The sequence below is a fragment of the Apium graveolens genome, chromosome 7, assembly GCF_009905375.1.
Source record: "Apium graveolens cultivar Ventura chromosome 7, ASM990537v1, whole genome shotgun sequence".
Taxonomy (NCBI): domain Eukaryota; kingdom Viridiplantae; phylum Streptophyta; class Magnoliopsida; order Apiales; family Apiaceae; genus Apium; species Apium graveolens.
Genome location: NC_133653.1, coordinates 87,535,591 through 87,561,480, shown reverse-complemented (window position 1 = coordinate 87,561,480; position 25,890 = coordinate 87,535,591).

Below are 25,890 nucleotides of genomic sequence, written 5' to 3'. Positions count from 1 at the left end.
TTAACATTGATACGTGAAACACGTTACGACCTGCTACATGTTCGGGGTTAGGGCTAGCTCATATGCTAACTTCCCAAACGTCTTAATATATCCAAGGGTCCAACAAATTGTAGACTTAGCTTTCCTTTCTTTCCGAACCTCATCAATCCTTTCCAAGGGATACCTATAACATTACTAGGTCCCCTATTTCATACTCTTTATCCTTTCGTGTCAAATCAACATACTTATCATGTCCATCTTGGGCTACTACCAGCCGTCCTCTGATTAGATCTATCATATCCTTGGTCCTTTGGACTACTGCGGGTCCGAGCATCTTGCGCTCTACAACTTCATCCTAACATAAGGGAGATCGACATTGTCTTCCCTCAAGGATCTCATAAGGCGACATCTCGATAATGACATATGATCTATTGTCGTAAGATAAGTCAATCCGAATTAAGTGATCATTCCAAATTCTTTCAAGTCTATTGCACAGACTCTCATTATTGCTTTTAGCATTAGAGCTTCTGCTTCTCAATACCCATTCTTTTCCAGTTCGTAATCGCTACTACCTTCCGTTCCTAATATTATACTGGTTATACTTTTGCTCGTTAGCGTTCTATAACCTTTTAATAACCACGTCAACCTTCGTATCACGAATGTGTTCCCATTCCGCATACTACCACCACTTTATTACTCCTTTTTCAGTTGTTTCTATTTTCCAAAATTTGATCAATCAAATAGAAGTAAAGGAATTTGTTGAGAGATCACTATGATCATGAACACTTGTTATATCGCATAGTTAGTACAGAAGGTGGCCAGCCTTTAGTACTTGATAAGCAATTAAACAATAGCTGGTATCCTACTCGGCTTCTATCACACAGATAGATAGTCATTCGGCAATACCTCCCCTTCTGGAAGGGTTGTTCTTCTCAGCTTACATGAAATGAAAAGAAGAGAAAAGAACAAACTGAAGAGAATTGTATATATGAAAAAAATATACTGCCACAAAATATCTGGCTTGGAACCTACCTCTGAACTATAGAGGTTTGTCATAGGAGAACAAAACATATATGTATTTATATCAGCATCAAGCATTACAGCCTCGTATTTCCCATGTCTAAATATTTTCGCTATCCCGTCCATCATTCTATGGACCCACACTCTTCCTCGAGCTTATACATAATCACCTTTGAAACTCCCTCGACATCGAAAATCGAATCTGGGATCTCATTCTATACATCATCGTTACTAGAATTCTATGCTTGCACCGCAACCTTCCTCGTATAATAATACGACTCTCTATTGATAAGAAAGAATAATTATTCACTAGGTAGATACTCTACTTAATTAGTCTATCAATGATAACTTATACACTACCACGACCCGATTAGTGGTACTCAATCTCAACACCCATTCCAATACAACTCTCACGGTTGTAATCAGCTCAATACTCGCAGAATCATTGCTGCCTTACTATGGTCCACCACTGACCTACTGTCGTCATTCATTTTTCCATAAAATCTTAATATCTAACCATACGGAGTCTATACATGTCGTATCAAATTCTCCTAAGGAGTTAACATAACCACCAATCACAATTCATGAAGAACACTCCAAACTCTGACATACTTTCATGACATGAAGCAGATAAAATTGCAGAAGAGTTTCAATCAAAGCAATGATAGCAGGTTAATACCATTTTTAATCATATGCCTTAAATAGAAGACTTAACTCAAAGGTTCGTCTAGTCCTTTTGGAAACATGGTCCTGGCTTATCCCAAGATAGGACCTCCTAAGATAGATAGCCCGTTCCTGGCGATTACACGAATTAAACCTTTACCAACTACTATTACGGTTGGATATTGCACAGTCATCAGAAGGAATGTCAATCTTCCAAACCATAATTCAACCTTCAAATTTTTAACCATCATCACTGTATTCTTTTGGCACACGCGCCTATAATTATCCTCTTACCTTTAAAGTGTCGGCCACCTCTTTGGCCTTTCCTGATAGTAAAATTTCCTTACAGTCAATGTCATTTTAACCACCTCCAAATAAATTTTCTACCTTATTTCCGATCACTGCTTGAGTGAAGATGTTTTCCTTAAAATCAGATGGGAAAAAGAAAAAAAATATCACCATTTTTCCATAAGTTATTGCCTCAGTCTTTAGAGGCTAATCACTGTCAAGACTGACTCTCAATCATACTTAGAACATTTTTTTTTTATCTTAAGTCCTAATTGCCCTGAACAATTTCGACCATTACTGGTTCGATCCATACTTTTTCGTGGTTTAACACGTGCCCCACTTGGCATCATTATAATTACGTCATATTTCCTTTATCCACATTTCTATTCTTGAGAATTTTGAATATTACCTTTTTCCTTATAAAACCTCTAAGGTTATCCTTCAATCGTTCCTCCTGTATTCCCTAGATACAGGGCATATCACAATACCATTTACTAATAGTAGAACCATTGTCTATATACTTCTGCAAAATTTCTCCACTGATTCTTAAAGGTTGTTGTTACCTTAACCCTTTCCCAATCATACTGTCAAAACTCACACTGTCCCTATTAAGGGTGACATGCCAACCTTTATGCAGTCCCCTAGGATTCATTTTAAGTTACCAATGTTCTATCCTTAATTCCACCTTTAAAAGGTACTTGCATCCTTCCACGAATAAATCAAGTCATATTTCCTTGATAGATTATCATATTCATCATTCCCACCTCGATAGTCTATACCTAACTTCATAATAGCATCCTTATTCAAATTCAGGTCAATTCATATGGCCTCCAAAAGATAACAACGGTTATCCGCTTGTCTTGCCTAATTTGGTAACGATAACAAGGATGTTCTGGAAGATATTGGTCGTGTTCAATGTGAACTTCTTCTTAATAATTCCTTATTTACTTTTGTTGTTTATCTCAACAGTCACCTCAATGTTGGGATATCTTTCATACCTGGCGTCTCCCTTTCTGGGTATCAAGCCACCGGACTTACATTTCCCATTCTTGAAGGTCACTTCCTTCATCCAATTTTCTTAATTTCTTACTTTCTTGTCTCCTCAGTCTATCCGCGTCTCATTATTTATCCTTCAAATTACCTCAAGGTTTCCTCGAATCCTCCCAACTTAAAGGGGATAAAATATACATAACTCTTATGCCTTCAACCATCAATTTTAACTCATGGTGAATCACCCTCATCCTGATGAATGCATACTTTTCTATTTCTATTTCTACGAGTCTTTAGGGTTTCCTCATACCCAACTCCCTTATCATTCCTCAAACTCTCTTGCCTTTATATTCCTTTCTCTTATCGTTATTTCATGAACCAACACAACATAAGCATTGATTTCAAACATCCCGTCATTCTGGATTCGTGTCTTCAGAACGAATCTTGATAACTTTTACAACTTAGATTCATAATTCATCATACTCGTCTGCCTTTGTTCTGGCTCTAAAGCTTTTACACTATTCCATAACCTTGGGAATTACTTTCCCGAAAACAATTGGTTGAACTTTAATCAGTTTATTATAATCTCTTGCTCCGTGCCTTCCTTGGCCTTTCACCAGCGGGTGGTCTCTCTCTTGGGAGGGTAAGTGACAAAAACAGTCCTTTTGAGATTCGTCAATCATTTAGAATCTCAAATGATTCCTATATTTCCTTTAGCCAGGCTCTTGCCTCGGCTGGGTCAGCTTGTTCCATGGAACTCTGAGAGCTTAGCGACTTAAAGGTCCTGAAAGAATTTCTCACCGCACTGTCTCCTCAGGGTGGTGGTTGGGGATAATAGTCTAAGTTCTTTTTAGACAGGTCCATGAATTGCCGTATAGGAGTACCGTCTCGGGTCTCCTTTCCTTACTCGACTTTCTGTTTCCTTAGTATGAAATGTTTCATCCTACTCCCCATAATTGGGGTCATCTTTTAATTTAAAATCCTCATTTTCCACTCCATTATGCCATGGGTTCCTTCTATCTTGATGGCGACCTCCCTGACTATCACGTTCAGGGTTTGCTCTAAATCTTATTCCTCAAACTATGGCTCTCATCTAAGTTCTCATCCTTACGCTCTTGAACTTTCGGAACCCAAATTCTATAGGAATACCTCATTATTCCCTTATCATCTCTCTCGGTATTAATCTCATATCTATTTGTTGGCTCTCTGCCTTCATTCATCACTTTTTCTGGCACAATATGTTCCATTCCAATAATTCGGGCTGTATTGCAATCTCAAACAACTTTTCAGTACCGGCTCCGGTTACCTTCATATCTATTTCCATTTTTTTTTTCCAAAATCTCTTATCAACCCTCCCAAAGTCATTATCATCTTGAGTCTCTCCTTTTTACTAAGGGCATCAGCCACCATATTGGCTTTCCCCGAATGATAAAGAATCTCCCAATCATAATTCTTGATTAGCTCTAACCGCCTCCTTTGGCGTATGTTGAGCTCTTTCTACGTAAAAAGGTACTAGAGCTCCTATGGTTTGTGTAAATCTTGCACTTCTCTCCATACAAGTAGTGCCTCCAATCTTTAGGGTAAAACTATTGCCACGAGCCTAAGCTCATGGGCGGGGATATCGAATTTCATATTACCTTAATTGTCTTGACATGTACGCGATTACCTTACCGTGCTGCATAAGCACGCACCCTAAGCCCTTGTGCGAAGCGTCACTACACTTCACAAAATCTCCTTTTCCATCCGGCAATGCCAGCATAAGGGCCATCACCAACCTCTGCTTCAGTTCTTGAAAGCTGTTCTCGCATTTCTCTGTCCATTCGAACTTCTCAGTCTTACGAGTAAGCCGCGTTAAAGGGGCTACTATCTTTACAACTTGAACGAACCTCCGGTAGTGACCGGCCAATCCTACCTCTGGTAGTCGACCAAACCATGGTCATCAATTCATCAGTGGTCCTTTATCCAATCCTGTCAGGATCCTCCATGGGATCCTCCTTAACAACTATCCCTTCTAGGACAACATCCTCAACCGCTAAATCCTCAATATCAACATCATCCGGTCCTGCATTAGGACACTCTATCGGATCCACAATCCGATCTCCAATTAGTAATAAAATATCATCGCGATGTTGCTCCTCAACCTCAGGGTTCGGAGTCCCGCTACCATATACGATAACGAACTACGCTCCTATCATGATATTTATAAGGGTTCCCATAAGGGTTTTAACTGTCAGTGCTACGTTAGGTAGCCCGACTATGAACTTGGCAAGAGTTCTTATTATCTTAGTTAACTTATTATCTTAACGTCCCATCATCTCTGAGGTTTATAACGCTTAGCTCTGATACCATTTCTGTAACACCCCCAGATCCGGGGTCAGGGATCCGGGTCGTCACGATCTTTCTTTCCACAATATCACTTCACTTAATTAATAATAAATAACCTTATGCTGTGACCCCACACTAACACACACCACAACCCGTTATAGTCTCAGAGATGAAATTTAAATAAGTACAAGTCTTTGAATCCACAATTTAAAAGTTATTACAACCCAAAATGATTACTTGATAAATTTACAGTTAATTGCCATTATCTGCCACAAGTTATAATTATACATAATTGATTCTCAAAAGTAGATGGTCTGATCTACAATAGATCTACCTCTGCAGCTATAGCAGCTACAACATCAACGGGAAGACGCGGGATGCTTCCCACGCGCTTGCGCTGGGTCTGCTCGAGTCTGGCCATCTTTCCTAACTGTTATTGTGTGATGAAGAAATAAAGCAAGGGTGAGCAGCAAGCCCACCAAAATAATATATATAATGATTTACAATATATGAGCCTACTCATAATACTCATGAAAGTCTTGGTCAAAAGAAATGAACCAAGTTTGATATCTTAATGCGATGAAGTCGCAAAATATTCAGTATATATACATATATACTTTTCAAAATATTGGAAGTCCTCTTCCATGCATAATATACACAAAGTCCCAGTGTATAACAGTATAAAAAAAATATCGTTGCAAGGTGATCTCATATATCTAACCTTGTCTCAACGTTTTTCTGAAAATCTTTGTCATTCATAAGACAATTATTAATTAGATATAAGTTTAAAAGATGAGGTTACCAAATACCCCAATATACTTATATCTTTCCCAATACTACTTGAACTACCACCGTTCAAGTTATAATCAGTTTCAAAAGTTCATCACATAGATGAGACTACAAGACAAGATTTGAATAGATTCAATCTTTGAAATATTATTGAATGAAATAAAGTTACGAGATACTTTATTTAGTCCCGATATATATATATCCACATATATATATCTCTTAAACATTTCCTAGAACCTCTGTTATGTAAAGTATGAACAGAGTTTGAAACATCCAATGAATTTTGGAAAGGAAAAGAATTTTGGCATAAACCAGATATCTTGCTGATCAGGCAAAGATACCAATAAGTAACCTTTTCTACTAGAAGATGGATGAATCCCCCACCGGTCATCACCCCTGGCCACATAAGGACCTTGTGCTGGACCGCCACCCGGCCTCTTACGCGTTGATGGACTGCCACCCAGCCACTTACACTTTCATAGACCGTACCCCGGCCTGTCGCTTATGCCGACTCAATTAGATGGGCTTACTTCCCGAACATTGGGCAAGTAATCAATTCATTTACCAAAACTGCAACCTCGTTGCGAATATAAAATACGCCACAGAGCCGGATTCCCCAGGTTTTGAGCGAGTATTTAAATCCCCTTAAAAAAGGAAGATCTTAAATATAAAAATGAGTTTTGGGATCCGCTCTGACTTTAAAAATCATTTTGAAGACTCGAAAACACTTTATAGAGTGTTTGGAGTAAAGCTGATTTAATGAAGTAAATCAGTCCCCAGAATATTTAGAAAATGACTGAATATTATTAATTAAATAATATTCCCATAAAGAATAATCTTTATAAAAATAATTGAAGTAGAAGTATTAAAACTTATACTTGAAACGAGTATTAAATAACCAAAGATATACTTATATGAAAGTATTATCTTTATTTGAATAATCGAAAATAAGTTTGATTATTGACACCTTATTCTTTAATAAAATAAAGAATATACCTCAGCAAATAATCGGAGTCATAGATCCTCAAATGAATATTCAAATAATATTCATTAAATAATATAAACTGAGTCATAAGCATTCGAATGAATATTCAAATAATATTCAATAAATAATATAAAAGAGTCATAAGCCCTCGAATGAATATTCAAATAATATTCAAATAAATAAATAAAAGGAGTCATACGCCTTCGAATAATATTCAAAATAATATTCAATAATAAAATAAAGTTAAAGTTATCGAATAAACCTTATTCGATTAATAGTTTGGAAAACTATAACCATATATATATATATATAAATATATATATATATATATATCCATATCCATATATACAAAATCTACTCGGGATCCTCGACTCCCGGTTTTAGAAAATATTTTCACCTTTGGGTCCCTATACTAAGGGTATATGCAAGTTACCGCTATTCTCTAGCATAGGTATTATCAACTGAACCAACAGATATATATTTCAAGAATATGAAATAGGCATGCATATATACCATATCACATGCTACAATATATCGCAAGAATTTGCTAAATAACCAACATGCATCTATCGCAAGATAATGCAAGTACATATATACATCACAACAACAGTATAACGGGTAGAAAACTTGCCTGAGCGACTTGGGGTGATAAAAGGCTCGGGACGAGTCTGGTAACCTATAAACAACAAGTAAGTTGGAATTAAACCAAAATCACTTGTAAATCTATACTTTAACTAACTTAGACTCTAACGCTTGTTTTGCGCTCACTGATTCGCTTAAGTCACTCGGGTACCCTCGGCTCCACCATTTTTAATAATTTAACCTTTACAACTTTTAAAGCGATTCCTTCGCGAGTGTCTTACCAACTGCCTAACACACTTACCATAAATGTTTCATACATTAATTAACCCTTATTGGTCTTTAACCTATGTTTCAAAGTAAGACGAGGGGAAAAGTTTCATTCGCGAAACGCCGTTTCTTGAAACGGTCGTTTCTCCTAAACCGTGCATCGGAATCGAACGAACTACATATCAAAACGAAGCTTGTAACATGAGCTATCTAAACATGGCAGTGGTCATAATCTAGCAGGGGGTTCTCGGGTCCTAATGCTATGCACAAAAACAGTCTGAAGAAAATCGGACGTTATGACGGCTATGTTTACGCGATTTCCAATATTTTAAACCATTCAAAACCATTCCAAATCAACCTCAAATCCAACATACAACCAACATCCATCCTCATCACATCATAACAACCCCAACCAATTCAATTTAATCATTCATACTTATGCCTAAGCTTAACTTTAATCATACTTAAGTTCTTTAATCAAAACAACAACATTTACCAATCCAACAACATCCCAAAACTTACTAATCTCTACATACACAACCATCAAGCCTCTCATGAACTAAAATACTCATATTATGCTCTTAACATTCAATAACAAAGCTTGGTTAAGAGATTATACCTTCCTTGAAGCTTTTTAACACAACACAAGAGCTTTGAATGCCTAAAGAACCTTGATCCTTGCTTGTATAACCTTAATCTTTCATAAAAATTCAAGAAAACTAAAGTTATTTCTTGAAGGTTACTATTCACCATCTTCTTCCTTGATTTATAGAAAAAGATTGGCTTGGAATTAGAAGCTTAAACTTATAGGAAGTATGTAACTATCCATGGGGAAGCTTAGATAATTACCTTGCTAAATAGTAAGTGGTGGAGCTTGGATCTTCAAATTTTAAGAAAGAAGCCGAGAGTTAGCTTGGGAAGAAAGAGATTTTTGTGTTTTGTTTGATGAAAATGAAATGATTTGCTTGGTTGGTTGATTTTTGTGTTGTTTTTGGTTAATGACTTAATTAACCTTGATTTTGTGTGGTTATAATTCAACCACACTTCCTTCCCTTCTATGTCATGCTTGTGTCATCCTCATGATGTCATCCTCCCCTCCTTGTCCTCTTCTCATTGGTTGGGTGACATCATCCTCTCGAATCCCTTTGATTAACTTCCTAATTGTTTGCCTAATGACCGCTGATCTGTTATACGGTTCGCTTAACTTTCGTTTTCGTTTATCGTTTGAGGGATCATACCCGGGATCTTATTACTTAGGTTCCCTTAACCTTTCTCAATATATTGTATTCCTTCTATGATCCTCTCTTATAATCCTTTAAATTAAATCCTTTTTATCCTGTTACCTTATACTCAATTCTCTCCGTATCTTGTGGATTTCCGGGAAAAATCAAAGTGTTCGGAATTGGATTCTGACGATCTTTACATACACTTATATACCACATAGAGTACTAATAATATCCCATAAGATCAATAACAGAACCCCTACATAGCGTGGCATGAAAAGTTTTCTCGTTCAGCAAAAACACTATTCATAAGGGTTTCAAAATTTCTCAAAAATTGGGGTTATTACAATCCTCATCTTCCTCTTCACTGTGTTCCTGGTTCCTATCATCCTGGTTATGGCTTCCCTGGTCCTCAGATCCAGGGTTCGCCCTAGTTCCAATCTTTCTTGGCGGCATGATTCTGATAATAAAAAAAATTATTGGGAAAATTCAACGTTAGGTCACAATTATATACAATATTGTGCCCTGCACAGCTCTTATAATGGGGAGAACGTATATCGCAATTCTATTATTTTATGACAGTTCTAATACGAAGTGCAGTAATAATAATGATAAAAACAGTGATCCCGTTACTAATGAACTGAACCAAAGGAAACAAATATATACATAATGCGAGAAATACATAGTTTGATCTGGTCAAAAGTACAACAGTGCTACAGTCATCTGTCCCAAAAGTGATACACAAGAGTCTATCTGTCTAGTCAGAAAAAGGGATGCTATATACAAGTCAACTATCCCGGAAAATTGGCTCTTACTAAGGCCTCGGCTAACTAGACAACTAGACTATTCCATCATCAATCCTGAATCACACACCGGAGCGGGTCAGCTCCCATACCATTTCCATCGTACGACGGAAGATATAGTCGGCCTGCCGCCTGGAGATCCTACCATGCCTGTCCCCCTGGAGCGATCTGAGCCTCGCTCGGGATGTGAGCTATATCCCCGTAAGCTCCCTCCTCAAGGATCGGGGTATAGAAGCCCTAGTCTCATAAGCTCGGGTACGCCTACCCGCCCTCTCTGCATCCAACTCCCTCCTGGCCTCATCCAGTCGGGCCTCGGCAACAGCCACCCGGGTCTTCAGAACATCCTGAACATATCCATGAGCTAACGAAGACTGCCTGTGGGCAGGGTCAAGAGGTGGTGAATCCGGAGCCACTGAGGGTGCCTCCTCGGTCTGCCTAGGCTCAGAAGTATGGGTCTCTGAGCTGTCATCATCAGGAATCCAGGATAGTGGTGGAGGGGTAGGGTCTCTGACCACCGAAAGTGTGGGTAATGGGGTACCAGCATACACTACCATAGGTCCAACACGCTCCTCAGCTACTGGGACCTCATCCGGGTCCTCCTCATCTGGAATAGCAATAACCTCTGTCTCTGACTCCTCTGAGGGGTCCTCCTCATCTGAAATAGCAATGACCTCCGTCTCTGACTCCTCTGAGGGGTCCTCCTCATCCTCCTCCATCTCAGGCTCCTCCTGATCCTCAACATCTAGCAATGCCTCATCATGCTCACGCTCGAACATCTCAGGGTCCTCTATCTCAGGCGCCTACACATTAAACGAGCTAAGTTACTATCATGATACTTATAAGGGTTCCCGTAAGGGTTTTAACTGTCAGCACTACTTTAAGTAGTCCGACCATGAACTTGGCAAGAGTTCTTATTATCTTTGTGAGTTTGTTATTATATCGACGCATCATCTCTGAGGTTTATAACGCTTAGCTCTGATACCATTTCTGTAACACCCCCAGATCCGGGGTCGGGGATCCGGGTCGTCACGGTCTTTCTTTCCACAATATCACTTCACTTAATTAATAAAAATAACCTTATGCTGTGACCCCACACTAACACACACCACAACCCGTTGTAGTCTCAGAGATGAAATAGAAATAAGTACAAGTCTTTGAATCCACAATTTAAAGTTATTACAACCCAAAATGATTACTTGATAAATTTACAGTTAATTGCCATTATCTGCCACAAGTTATAATTATACATAATTTGATTCTCAAAATAGAATGCCTGATCTACCAATAGATCTACCTCTGCAGCTATAGCAGCTACAACATCATCGAGAAGACGCGGGACGCTTCCCACGCGCTTGCGCTGGGTCTGCTGGAGTCTGGCCATCTTTCCTAACTGTTGTTGTATGATGAAGAAATAAAGCAAGAGTGAGCCTGACATCTCGCAATATAATATGTAGTGATAACAATAATATAAGTATCTAAATGGATACTTACTAGAATCTTTTATCAAGTGTAAGATAATTACTTACTAGATATAAGTAAAAATAAGGGATGAAGTTACCAAATACTTCCCTACACTTATATCATTTATAAAGCTACTTGAACTACCACTGTTCAAAGTATTAAGAGTTTTCAACAGTTCATCACATAGATGAGACTACAAGACAAGATTTGAATAGATTAAATCTTTGAAATATTATTAAAGGAAATGAAGTCATGATATACTTCATTAAGTTCTGATATATATATATATATATATCCACATATACATCTTCTTTATACAATTTCCTGAAAACCTCTGTCATGTAAAGTATGAACAGAGTTTGAAATATCCAATAAATTTGGAAAGAAAAGAATTTTGGCATAAACCAGATATCTTGTTGATCAGGCAAAGATACCCATAAGTAACCTTTTCTACTAGTAGATGGACGAATTCCCCATTGGTCATCACCCTGGTCTCAATAGGACCTTATGCTGGACTGCCACTCAGCCACTTATGCATTTGATGGACTCCCACTGAGCCACTTACACTATTATGGACGCCCACTGAGCCCATGTTGCTTATGCCGACTCAATAGATGGACTTACTTCCCGAACGTTGGGTAAGTAATCAAGTCATTTACCAAAACTGCAACCGTGTTGCGAATATAAAATACACCACAGAGCCGGATCCCTCAGGTTTTGAGCGAGTATTTAAATCCCCTTTAAAAGGAAGATCTTAAATATAAAAATGAGTTTTGGGATCCGCTCTAACTTTTAAAAATCATTTTGAAGACTCGAAAACACTTTATAGAGTGTTTGGAGTAAAGCTGATTTAATGAAGTAAATCATTCCCCAGAATATTTAGAAAATGACTGAATATTATTATTTAAATAATATTCCCATAAAGAATAATCTTTATAAAAATAATTGAAGTAGAAGTTTTAAAACTTATACTTGAAACGAGTATTAAATAACCAAAGATATACTTATATGAAAGTACTATCTTTATTTGAATAATCGAAAATAAGTTTGATTATTTACACCTTATTCTTTAATAAAATAAAGAATATATCTCAGCAAATAATCGGAGTCATAGATCCTCAAATTAATATTCAAAAATATTCATTAAATAATATAAACTGAGTCATAAGCCCTCGAATGAATATTCAAATAATATTCAGATAATAAAATAAAAGGAGTCATAAGTCCTCGAATGAATATTCAAAATAATATTCATTTAATATAAAGGAGTCATACGCCTTCGAATAATACTCGAAATAATATTCAATAATAAAATAAAGTTAAAGTTATCGAATAAACCTTATTCGATTAATAGTTTTGAAAACTATGACCATATATATATATATAAGTATATATATATATATATTTATATCCATATATACAAAATCTACTCGGGATCCTCGACTCCCGGTTTTAGAAAATATTTCCACCTTTGGGTCCCTATACTAAGGGTATATGCAAATTACCGCTATCCTCTAACATATGTATTATCAAATATTATATATGGAAAGAATACGTAACAGGCATGCATATATATATACCATAGCAGCATGCTTCAATATATAACAACATTTGCTAATTAACCAACATGCATCTATCGCAAGATAATGCAAATGCATATACTCATCACCACAACAGTTATAACGGGTAGAAAACTTGCCTGAGCGACTTGGGGTGATAAAAGGCTCGGGACGAGTCTGGTAACCTATAAACAACAAGTAAGTTGGAATTAAACCAAAGTCACTTGTAAATCTATACTTTAACTAACTTAGACTCTAACGCTTATTCTGCGCTTACTGATTCTCTTAAGTCACTCGAGTACCCTCGGCTCCACCATTTTTAATAATTTAACCTTTACGAGTTTTAAGGAGATTCCTTCGCGAGTGTCTTACCAACTTCCTAACACACTTACCATAAATGTTTCATACATTAATTAACCCTTTTTGGTCTTTACCCTATGTTTCAAAGTAAGGCGAGGGGAAAAGTTTCGTTCACGAAACGCCGTTACTTGAAACGGTCGTTTCTCCTAAACCGTGCATCGGAATCGAACGAAATACATATCAAAACGAAGCTCGTAATATGAGCTATCTAAACATGGAAATGGTCATAATCTAGAAGGGGGTTCTCGGGTCCTAATGTTATGTACAAAAACAGTCTAAAGAAAATCAGACGTTACGACGGCTATGTTTACGCGATTTCCCAATTTTAAACCATTCAAAACCAACCCAATTCAACCTCAAATCCAACACACAACCAACATCCATCCTTATCACATCATAACAACCCCAACCAATTCAATTTTAACATTCATACTTATGCCTAAGCTTAACTTTAACCATTCTTAAGTTCTTTTAATCAAAACAACAACATTTACCATTCCAATTCAATACCATTTCAAATCCCAAACTCTAAATCACAACATCAAGCTACAATATCACCCTACTAATCAAAATAATCTTATAATACATAGGAATCTAGGGTTTGGAGATGATATACCTTCCTTGAAGTGGTGGGAGGAGCTAGGAAGCCTTAAGAAGCTTTGAGAAGTCTTAGGAATGCTTGGATCTTCAAGGAAAACAAGAAAAATTTCAAGTTAAAAACTTGAAAACACTATTCATAGTCTTCTTCTTTGATTAAATGAAGAAGATGGAGAAGGAATTGATGGCTTAAACTCATGATATAGCCCTAACTAAGCATGAAGATGATTAGGGAATTAACTCATCAATTTAGGAAGCTTGGATCTTTGATTTTTGAATTTCCTTGCCTTTTGAATAGTAAAAAGCCGAGAGCTCTCAAGAACAAAGCCTTGGTTCTTTTTGATTTTGATGAAAAATGATTTTGCTTGGCTTGGTTGACTTGTTTTTGTGTTTGATTTAGTTAATTACCTTGTTGCCCTTGAATTTGTGTGGTTAAAAAGCCACCACACCTCCTTCCTTCCCATGTCATGCCTATGTCATGTTGTGATGTCATCTTTCCCTCTTTGTCCTCCTCTCATTGGTTGGGTGACATCACTCCCTCTAATCCCTTTGCTTAACTTCCTAATCGTTTGCCTAATGACCGCTGATCTGTTATACGGTTCGCTTAACTTTCGTTTTCGTTTATCGTTTGAAGGATCATACCCGGGATCTTATTACTTAGGTTCCCTTAACCTTTCTCAATACATTATATTCCTTTTTATGATCCTCTATTATAATCCTTTAATTTAAATCCTTTTTATCCTGTTACCTTATACTCAATCCTTTCCGTATCTAGTGGATTTCCGGGAAAAATCCAAGTGTTCGGAAATTGGATTCTGACGATCTTTACATACACTTATATACCACATAGAGTACTAATAATATCCCAGAAGATCAATAACAGGACCCCTACATAGTGTGGCATGAAAAGTTTTCTCATTCAGCAAAAACAATATTCACAAGGGTTACAAAAAGTTGAAAATTTTGGGGGTTATTACACATTAGATTAGATTAATCTAATGCCTTAGATTAGTTCTTAGTTTTTATTTTAAATTTGGTTTGTATTTGATCATGTCCCTATATATATATTTGTTAGGTCACACACACTGTAGAGGGGGTGAATACAGTGTAAAATACAATCAAATCGAACTTTTAATATTTCAAGTAACAGAAAACAAACTTTATTGAAACAATAAACTCTGTTACAGTATGGAACTGTTACCTCTCAGTGATGAACAAATATCACGAGAGCTGCTAGGGTTACAATGAATAATCTTCTCGAATATGATAACACTTATAGTGTAAACCCTATGTATGTGTTTATATACTACACAGTTATAAGATAATCGCTAATTGATATGGAATATAATTCTGCTTCCTAAAATATATCAATCAGATATCTTTTCTTCCAAGTATTCTATTCTTCATGGAATTCCTTCTTCATGCATATCTCTTCTTATGTTTATCTCGATCTTCTTTCCTTTAATCAGCTACTATTCTTATCTGAACGTTTTTCAGCACTTAAGTTCTGATATCCATCTTCTGATGATTATCTACTGATAATATAAGTACTGATATCCTTAAGTCCTGACTTCCAGTAAGTACTGATTTATCCTGTTTAAGTAAGATCTGAAAACTAAACATAAATCATATTAGCCATGACATTATCAAATATATCTAACAATCTCCCCCAACTTGTAAATTAGCATAATATACAAGTTTAACAGATATTTGATGATGTCAAAAACATTAAGTACAAATGCATGAGAATTAGACTAGATAACTATAACTTACAATCCTTAAAGCTTTACCAACATTTAACTTCTGATAACAGCTTCAGTCTGTATAAATAACAGAATTTAATCAGTTGTAGATCTTGACTTGGCTTCATCTTCTGATCTCTCTGATGTCAGGAGTTGTTCTGAGATAGTTCTTCAACAAATATCTCTCAGCATATCTAAGTTCATCAATCATCCTCCTTTTAGCATCTTTAAGCTCTGCAGTATCTTCACCAATTTGAAAGATTGCAGCCCTGAGATCATTAACCTTTACTTTTCTTATATCCTGATCCAGTCTGATCAAATATGCTTTATCAGACTCAAGATTGAATTCCACAGCCCTGTAACCTAGAAAGGTAGTTATAATCTTAGCAGTGTTGGGCTTCATTTCAACTATATCACCCTTGTGATCTCTGTACTTTGGAAGATATGTGCTGTCAGACTTAACAGAATAAAGCCTTTTCTGTCTCTGAATCTGATCCCTCAAATAGTCTGCAACACTTTCTGTTAATCTGTCATTCACTTGAAGTAAGAATAGTACATGCTCCAATTCTTCAAAATACTTCAATGGAATGGCATTTTGCCTTATATGATAAACCCTACCATCTGTCATAGAGTACAACAAGATGTGTTCTTTCAAGTAGGTATGGTAAACCATTTGTACAAATTCTAGTTGATTCAATCTCTCAGGAGTTGCTCCAATACCTGGTTCACTCAAGGAAGTTGGATCATTGGTAGTGTTCTGTATTCTTCTTTCATCAGCACTTCCCAATCCAGTTTTATCTCTTGCTTGCTTTCCAGTAACTACTTTTGCTTCAAAACCACTTGCAGCAGTCTTCAGAGGTTGAGTCTGTTTTGCTTTAGTGAATCCTGGTAGGAGTGTCTTTGGTCTATCTTCTGATATCAAGTTAACTTGAGCTGTGTCATAGGTTACTTGCTTCTTTGGAATATCAGAACTTACAGTTTCTTGACTCTGAACAACTTATCCATGTCAGAGGTTGTTTTAAGAACTTTTCTTGAAGTCAGAGTAAGATCATCCTTTTCATCAGTGATTTCTTCATTCTCAGGAGGCACATAAACCTTGATAGGTTCACCAACCTTTTATTTACCCTTGGATCTTGGATCTATCTGCGGTTGTGATTTAGCCAATGTTGCTTCAGTATATGTCCTTTCTTTTATCACAATGCCTTTGAGTTTTGGAAGTGTCTTTTTACCAGAAGCTTCAGATTTAGATGTGACTTTTTTCTGATTTAAGTCTGGCTTCTTCTTCCATTAAACTCTCCAAGTCCATTCCTGGATTTTCCTGAAGAAATAACTGTCTTGACATTTCTTCATCAAGATCTAAAAGTTCATCAGAACTTATCCTTTTACCAGTAGCAGAACTAATTCTTTTCCCAGTATCAGAACTTGTCCTGTGACTTGTGATTTCAGCTTTTCTTGATGAGAAATCTCTACCTTGACTATGACCTCTACCCATTCCAGAGTTTCCTTGATCATCCTTTTCATCATCCTTCCCTTTCAGTGTCTTGTCAGTCTTGCATTTGGACTTAATTACTTTCTCCCCCTTTTTGGCATCAGCAGGTAGTAGAAGAGAGACAAGCAATTCCACTGAGGCTTGGATTTCAGTAAGTTGAGATTGCTGAGAAGCTTGATTTTTCAGAATATCATCAATCTGAGCTTGTTGTGTGTCTTGATTCTTCTCAATATAAGCAATCCTGTCAAAGGTAGGTTGGAAGAACTTTTTCTTATCAATCTTGTGAACTTGTTCTTGCTTCATTAGTTCTTCCCTTAAGAGATGCAACTCTGCATGAGTATGTGAATGAAGACCTTGTAAATGTTTAGTACTCAATGCAGTGACTCTAAGCTGTGGTTTGAAATCATCAGTATTTAACATCTCATCAGCTTTTGTCAATTGCTCAGCAAGATGCTTTGCAGTTGGAACACAGGTGACTGAGTTTCATTCCTTAGTTCACTCCTGTCCTGCGGGAGTTTCACTCCAAGGCATTGGTGCCTCTCTGGTAACAAACTTCTTAACAAGTTCTGACTTAAGAATAGTTTGTTGAGGAGCATGTCCTGAAGGACCTGCTTCATCAGCATCTGCATTTGGAGCAGCATCACCAGTATCTCCAGAATTTGCAGCATCAGAACTTAAAGAATCAATATCTTCTGATAAAACAACAGTGTGAGTAGCAATGGAGGCTTCAGCATCCTCTAATTGCTAATCTGGTTCTAAGTTCTGATCAACAGCCATATCCTGATGCTCACCTATATTCTGATCATCAGCATCTAGATGCAGAGAAGGTGTAGTAGATAACTCTGGAGTTTGTACAGCATCAGTAACAGGTGTTATTGATGGATTAGTTGCTGTTGGAGCTTCTAAGAGAATTACTTCAGGCACAACCAAGGTCTGAACATCAATATCAACACTTGTGCCTGGATCAACAGGAGATACAAATGGTGTGTTGACCTTTTCAGAAACAGCTTCCTGAGATGGAGTTGATGAAGAAGAAGTGACTTTAGCAAATTCCTTTTCTTGTGAGATCAGAGATTCCTGATCCCCTTCCTTAGCTGCTACTTCTTCATCATCTGAAACTGGCCTTTTTGCCCTCTGTTTCTTGTATCTCTTTGTAGATATGGATTCCTTGGGAGTGTTAGGAACAGTCATTCTTCTAAGCCTCTGGAGAAGCCTAGATCCCCCAATTCCAGAATCCTTCTGAGAAGTCACTTTCTCAACTTCTTTAACAACAGGTTCTGAAGAAGGAACCTGTTCCTCAGTATCAGATTCATCTCTCAAAGAAATCATCCTTCTCTTTTGAGGTGTTGAAGGAACAGTCTTTGTCCTCTTAGGTTTGGAAGATGAAGGCTTCACAGTAGGTGCTGAGGATGAGGGTTGAACTGTTTGTGAAGTGGAGAGATAGGATTTGATATATTTCCTGAGGGTTGGTTGAGTAGAATGAGTGGTAGGTGCTGATGGTTGTTGTGGTATTTGAGAGGTTGATGTTGGTTGGACATCAGAATAAACAGATCTATAAGTATCAGGATCAGCATTTACTAAGATCTGTTTTACAGACTGAGGAATCTGTAAAGGTCTAACCACTGATTTCTTAGTGTCAGCATTTATCAGGTCATTAAAGTAGCATTTTGCAACCTTAAAAGGTGGAGTTGAGGAATTGACTAATTGAGGTTCATCAGTACAAAAAGTATATATAAGTTGACAGAATCTAGCAAAGTAAACAACATTCCTATCCTCTGTCATCCTATCCCCAATAAAACAAATGAGTTTGGTTGATAATAGCATACCCGATGTGCTGACTCATTATAGGAATAGCATCAAAATTCGAACACTTGTTCCCAAAAGCTTTAGTGATGCAGTCGAAGAAGAAGCTTCATTCCCTCCTGATATGAGCCCGTTTCAACTGCCCAAGCTTTTCCAAACTCTGTTCATACCCCGAACTGGCCATTAACTCCTGAAGAGCTGATTTCTCTGGAATTGAAAAAGTACATCCTGCTGGGAGATGTAGAGCCTTGCGTATTATACCAGGAGTGACTGCATATGAAGAATCACCCACTTCGAAAACAAGAAGATCTTGCACAAAATACAATTCAGATGGAGCTTCAGCATGATCAAGAATTGCAGCATAGTTGTTTGGAACAAATTTAGCTCCATCAATGATTAAATCCTTTGGTGCCATGAGAAAAATTGATATTTAAGAGTGCCTGTTAGGTGTTTGATAAAATGTCTGTATGAAAAATCAACGTGAGAAGAAGAAAGAGAGTAAAATCAAGTAGAGTGAAAAAGTATGAAAGGAAATAAAAGATTAAAAAAAATCCTCTCTCTGTCTTACTTATACTCTTAAAAAAAATGTGACAGTTGGACACCTGTCAGACATGCAGTAATAACGGATAGTTACTGGGTGCGAGAAAACAGTAATCATTACTTACCCACTTGTAGTTTTTCAAGGAGAAACGGTTCCACTTACCCATTTATTCCATTAATCAAGGTGAAACAGTTTTAATTCAGAATTGAAACCGTTCCCACTTATTTAATTATTGTTCACTGCAACATCAATATTCTAAAAATAAATTGAGTGAAAATGACCAAGATAAATCAGATGAGTAAGTACTGATAAAGGAAAATCATAACTTAAATTAAAACAGAATTTATATGGTCATCAGAATATGAATATGTATCAGGATTTAATAATGCATTAAAATATCTCAAAGACAAGATCTTGAAACAAAAACAAATTTCATTAATATATCAAGAGAATATATTCATGAAATTTAAATTACATCAGAACTTGTACCAGATTTCCCTAAGCTGCTAAACCTAACATCAACAGCCTTTGTCCTAGCTCAAGAAGCAGGGCAAGGCTGATGATGAAGAAAAACAGGAAGAAGAAAATAAATTATTTCTTCTTCCTACTCTCGACAAACAGAATGGCGAGTCGAATGATTCGCTCTTGCTGGCAGAGAGCTTCCAGCCTTTCCTCCTCCAATCGCTCCAGATGGCGATGGTAGTCCATGTAGAAGAATAGGAGGTGGGTGAGTACCTCCTGGGGAACAGAGTCCCATATCTCATCAGGAATGGTAGTGACGTGTCATTCCTGCTGCCAATCGGCACAGCTCAGCTCCATGTTGAAGGTTTCGTAGTTTAAAAACATATTGTATCTGACCATGGTGTTTTTGATAGAAAAAAGTATGAAGATGAGTTTGTGAGAAAAGATTTGATGGGAAGGCTGAAGTGAAGTGGTTGCTTATATAGGCAGGAGAATGCCAGGAGGCGCAAAGAAATTTAATGCTGACAGGTAGAATTAATTTTACCTCGTTTCCCCGACTTGGAAAAAGAAAAACATTCATTGGAAGGAGAAAACATGATTTAATGCGCACAAGAAGCAAGTAAAAGTTGATTGTTCAAGTACGAGTACCACTATCCCTAACCATAGTGACTATTAATCTTCCACTTCAACATATTCAGGTTTAAACTGAGACTGTTTCCAAATTTTATCCACAAATAAGTCAAGTAAAGAATCATACGTTAATATCAGAACTTAACAGTCATCAGAACATAATTTCTTAACTCGAAAAAGAAATGCCTATCTTAGTAAGTCCTCTCACAAATTCTGATTTATATTCTTCAGAACTTAATCATCAGAATATGTAATCAGAACTTGTCCTCAGAATGTGTGCAATGTGACATAATGACTGTTCATCTAAAACAACATAGATCACCACAGTGATTTTCATCATTCATATGGAGTGATTAGTGTGTGCATTAAGCTAAATATAAGACAAAGAGTAAAGTCTGATTCACTTCAGTACATCTTAGAAATAAGGCATAATTAAACTTTGCTAAAGAGCTGTCATTATTCTGAAACCTACTGTTGAATGAGTTCATGTTTGAGTCCACCTCAACTATTTTGTGCTAATTTAATGCATCTTTTTAAATTCCATTTTACAGTGGCTTCTCAGTGTAAGTGAGTCATGACTGCTTATCAGAATTTATGCTATTATCAGAGTATTTCTCCAGTAATCATAGAGTGTGAAAAGTCACCAAGAAAATATTTTATTTGCTTTTCTGATGCATATTACTTAATACCAGCAATGCACTTGGGTCTTCCCTTCCACATTTTTACTCTAGATCTCAAAGGAGTACATGATTTTTAATCCTTGATTCTTTTGCTTTTTCTTTTGATAAGTGAGGTTTATCAGCACTTAGTACATTCAACAGATTTACTAACATCAGAACTTAATAGATGAGTAGCATTATTCTAGTTTGTGACTTAGTAGTAAGATAGACAAAGTAAACTCAACTAAGCTCAATTATCAGAATTTGCTTGTGTCAATAGATTTCCACAGAAATAATTACTTCTTACATGGGATCCCTTGTTTATTGAAGACTACTAGTTCAGCATCTAGCACAGTTTATCCTCATAGGATTGAATAGTTACTTAAACAGACATATCACTTATCAGAGTTTAGAAACATATATCAGACAACAGTCAGTACTTAAACACATTTTTTAATTAAGCACAGAATACACAAAGAGATTAAATTCTGTAAATACTGATCATAAAGTCTGATGCAACAGAACAAAACTAAGCAGATTTAGAGAAAGAACCTGAAACCATTCCAAGTTTATTTACCAATCTTGTAAAGGTAGCTTCACACAATGGTTTTGTGAAGATATCTGCTAGTTGTTGATCTGTTGGAACAAAGTGCAACTCCACTGTACCTTCATCTACATGTTCCCTATTGAAGTGGTACCTGATGCTGATGTGCTTTGTCATAGAGTATTGAACTAGATTACCTGTCATAGCAATAGCACTTTGATTATCACAGTAAATAGGGATTTTGAAATATGTTAACCCATAATCCAGTAACTGATTCTTCATCCAAAGAATCTGTGCACAACAACTTCCTGCAACAATATATTCTACTTCTGCAGTTGATGTGGAAATTGACTTTTGTTTCTTGCTAAACCAAGAAACCAATCTGCCTCCAAGAAATTGGCAGCTTCCACTTGTGCTTTTCCTATCAATTTTGCAACCTGCAAAATCTGTATATGAGTAACCTATTAGTTTGAAATCTGATTCTCTGGGATACCATAATCCCAGATCAACTGTTCCCTTAAGATATTTAAAAATTCTTTTCACAGCTGTTAAGTGAGGTTCTCTTGAATCTGCTTGAAATCTTGCACAAAGACAGGTAGCATACATGATATCAGGTCTACTAGCAGTTAGATAGAGTAGAGAGCCAATCATACCTCTGTAATCAGTAATATCTACTGATTTACCAGTATCCTTATCCAGTTTTGTTACAGTGGCCATGGGAGTGGATGCACTTGAACAATCTTGCATTCCAAATTTCTTCAACAAGTTTCTGGTGTACTTAGTTTGACAACTAAAAGTGCCTTCTTCATTTTGCTTGACTTGAAGGCCCAGAAAATAGCTAAGTTCCCCCATCATACTCATCTGATACCTTGACTGCATCAGTTTGGCAAACTTCTTGCAAAGTCTGTCATTTGTAGACCCAAAAATGATATCATCAACATAAATCTGGACCAGAAGTAAGTCCTTTCCATGGTTGAGGTAGAACAGTGTTTTGTCTATTGTTCCGCTGTTGAATCCACTTTCTAGAAGAAACTGAGCTAAAGTCTCATACCATGCTCTAGGAGCTTGCTTAAGTCCATAAAGTGCTTTATCAAGCCTGTGGACATAATCTGGATGTTTGGAATCTACAAAGCCTGGAGGTTGTTCAACATATACTTCCTCCTCCAATTCTCCATTGAGAAAAGCACTTTTCACATCCATTTGAAAGACAGTAAACTTTTTGTGAGCAGCATAAGCCAAAAATATCCTTATGGCTTCTAACCTAGCAACTGGTGCAAATATTTCATCATAATCAATTCCCTCTTGTTGAGAATATCCTTTTGCAACCAGCCTTGCCTTATTCCTTGTAATTATGCCATTACTGTCAGTTTTGTTTCTGAACACCCACTTTGTACCAACAACAGACCTATTCTTTGGTCTTGGCACTAGGGTCCAGACTTTGTTTCTTTCAAATTCATTTAACTCTTCCTGCATTGCTTGCACCCAATCAGCATCTTGAAGAGCTTCTTCCACTTTCTTTGGCTCAGTCTGAGAGAGAAAAGAATTGTAAAGACATTCGTTTGAAGTACCTGTTCTAGTTCTAACACCTGCATCAGGATTACCAATTATTAAATCAGGTGTATGTGATTTAGTCCACTTCCTTGCAGATGGAAGGTTTTCTCTAGAACTGGATGCTCCCCCATGATCCATGTTGTCTTCATTTTTATTTTCTGATGCTCTTCCTGAAACTATGCTCTCTGAGTTGGATTCTTCAGAATTTAGATTTTCAGCACTATCAGAACTTGGCTTATCAGAACTTGACAAATCAGAACTTGAAGAGCCAGATGTGTGTTCTGATGCTTCTTGAGATGTGGTATGTTCTTGAGTATGCTCCCCCTGCATAGGTGCATCTTCCTTTGGCGTAGTCACCACAGTTTCAATAACATTAGAGTTTAATCCATCAGAGTTTACAGTATCAGGACTTAGACTGTCAGGATTTTCAGTATCAGTACTTGAGTCTTCATTTTCAAATCTCAGCTGATCATGATCAATAAAATCTTCAAGACCAGTAATATTCTTGTCATCAAAAGAGACATTGATAGATTCCATGACCACTCTTGTTCTCAAATTATAGACTCTGAAGGCTTTTGTGGAAAGTGGATATCCAACAAAGATTCCTTCATCAGCTTTTAGATCAAATTTAGATAGCTGTTCAGGATGAGTCTTGAGAACAAAACACTTGCATCCAAATACATGAAAGTACTTCAGATTTGGCTTCTTTTTCTTCACCATCTCATATGGTGTTTTTCCTTGCTTGTTAATAAGTGTTGCATTTTGAGTAAAACAAGCAGTCTGCACAGCTTCAGCCTAGAAATAGGTTGGAAGCTTTGCTTCTTCAAGCATTGTACGTACAGCTTCAATGAGAGTTCTATTCTTCCTTTCAACAACTCCATTTTGCTGTGGAGTTCCAGGAGCAGAAAATTCCTGCTTAATTCCATGGTTTTTGCAGAACTCTTCCATTATCAAATTCTTGAACTCAGTGCCATTATCACTCCTTATAGTTTTCACAGAATCTTTGACCAATTTATCCAGATGTTTGACATGATCAATCAAGATAGATGCAGTTTCACTTTTTATGTGCAAGAAATACACCCATGTGTATCTGGTGAACTCATCCACTATAACCAACGCATATTTCTTATTTGCAATAGACATGACATTTACTGGACGAAATAGATCAACATGTAGTAGATGATAAGGCTCAAGAATTGATGATTCAGTCTTGCTCTTGAATGAAGATTTTCTTTGTTTGGCCTTCTGACAAGAATCACAAAGGCCATCAGGAGCAAATACTGACTTTGGCAGTCCTCTCACAAGATCTTTCTTGACTAGTTCATTTATATTGTTGAAATTTAAATGAGAGAGTTTCTTGTGCCAATTCCAGCTTTCTTCAATTGATGCTCTACTCATCAGACAGATTGCAGAACCATCAGTACTTGTTGAAAGCTTAGCTTCATAAATGTTACCATGCCTGTATCCTTTTAGAATAACTTTGCCTTTGGATTTACTCACAACTTCACAGTGTTCTTCAAAGAAATCAACATGATAACCTCTGTCACAGATTTGACTTATACTCAGCAGATTATGTTTAATTCCTGAGACCAGAGCTACTTCTTTAATGATGACATTCCCAAGATTGATATTGCCATATCCCAATGGTTTTCCAATGTTGCCATCTCCATAAGAGACACTTGGGCCAGCTTTCTCCACAAAGTCTGATAGCAGGGCTTTATTTCCAGTCATATGTCCTGAACATCCACTGTCCAGAACTAGAATATTTTTCCTGGTGCCCTGCAATCACAAAGACCACTAATGATTAGTTTTAAGGATCCAGACTTGCTTGGATCCTTTGGCCTTATCAAGTTTGTTAACATTTGCAGCGGATTTAGCATCAGAGTTTATGTTAACATTTTTCTTAACAGAACTTACACTATCAGACTTTGAATCAGAATTTACACTAGAAGGAACAATGGAAACTTTCTTCAAAGAAGGTTTTAATTGATAATAATCATAATACAAACTATGATATTCCTTAGAAGTATAAATGGAATGCCATAAACTACCACAATGAAAACAAGGATTTTGTGATTTATATCTAACAGACTGACTCTTAACTCCTGATTTTGAAGGTAAGAAGTTTATGTTCTTATTCTTCCTGCAAAAAGAGGCCAGATGGTTAGAACTTCCACAGTTATGACATGTTTTCCTAGGAGCATCAGGAATAAATTTATAATCATTGCTTTTATTTACACCTTCCTTTCCATTCCTATTTTTCCTAGGTGATTTTACCTTGTTTGCATTCTTAACATCTTTCAGCTTATGCTTAAGCTGCTTCTTAGTCATTAAGCCTATGTTTACTTCAGCTGTCTTTTCCTGTTTTAGTTTGTCAGAAGTTAATCCCTCTCTAACTTCTGATTTATCATTATCAGACTTTACAGTTACAAACTTAACAGGTTTTAACTTTGGCTTTTGCTTAACAACAGGCTTAATTTCTACAGTTCCTTTATCATTCTTATCCTCTCCATAACCTAAGCCCTCTTTCCAATTTTCACTACTTAGCAAATTTTGAGTTGTTCTGCCAGAGTTAGTC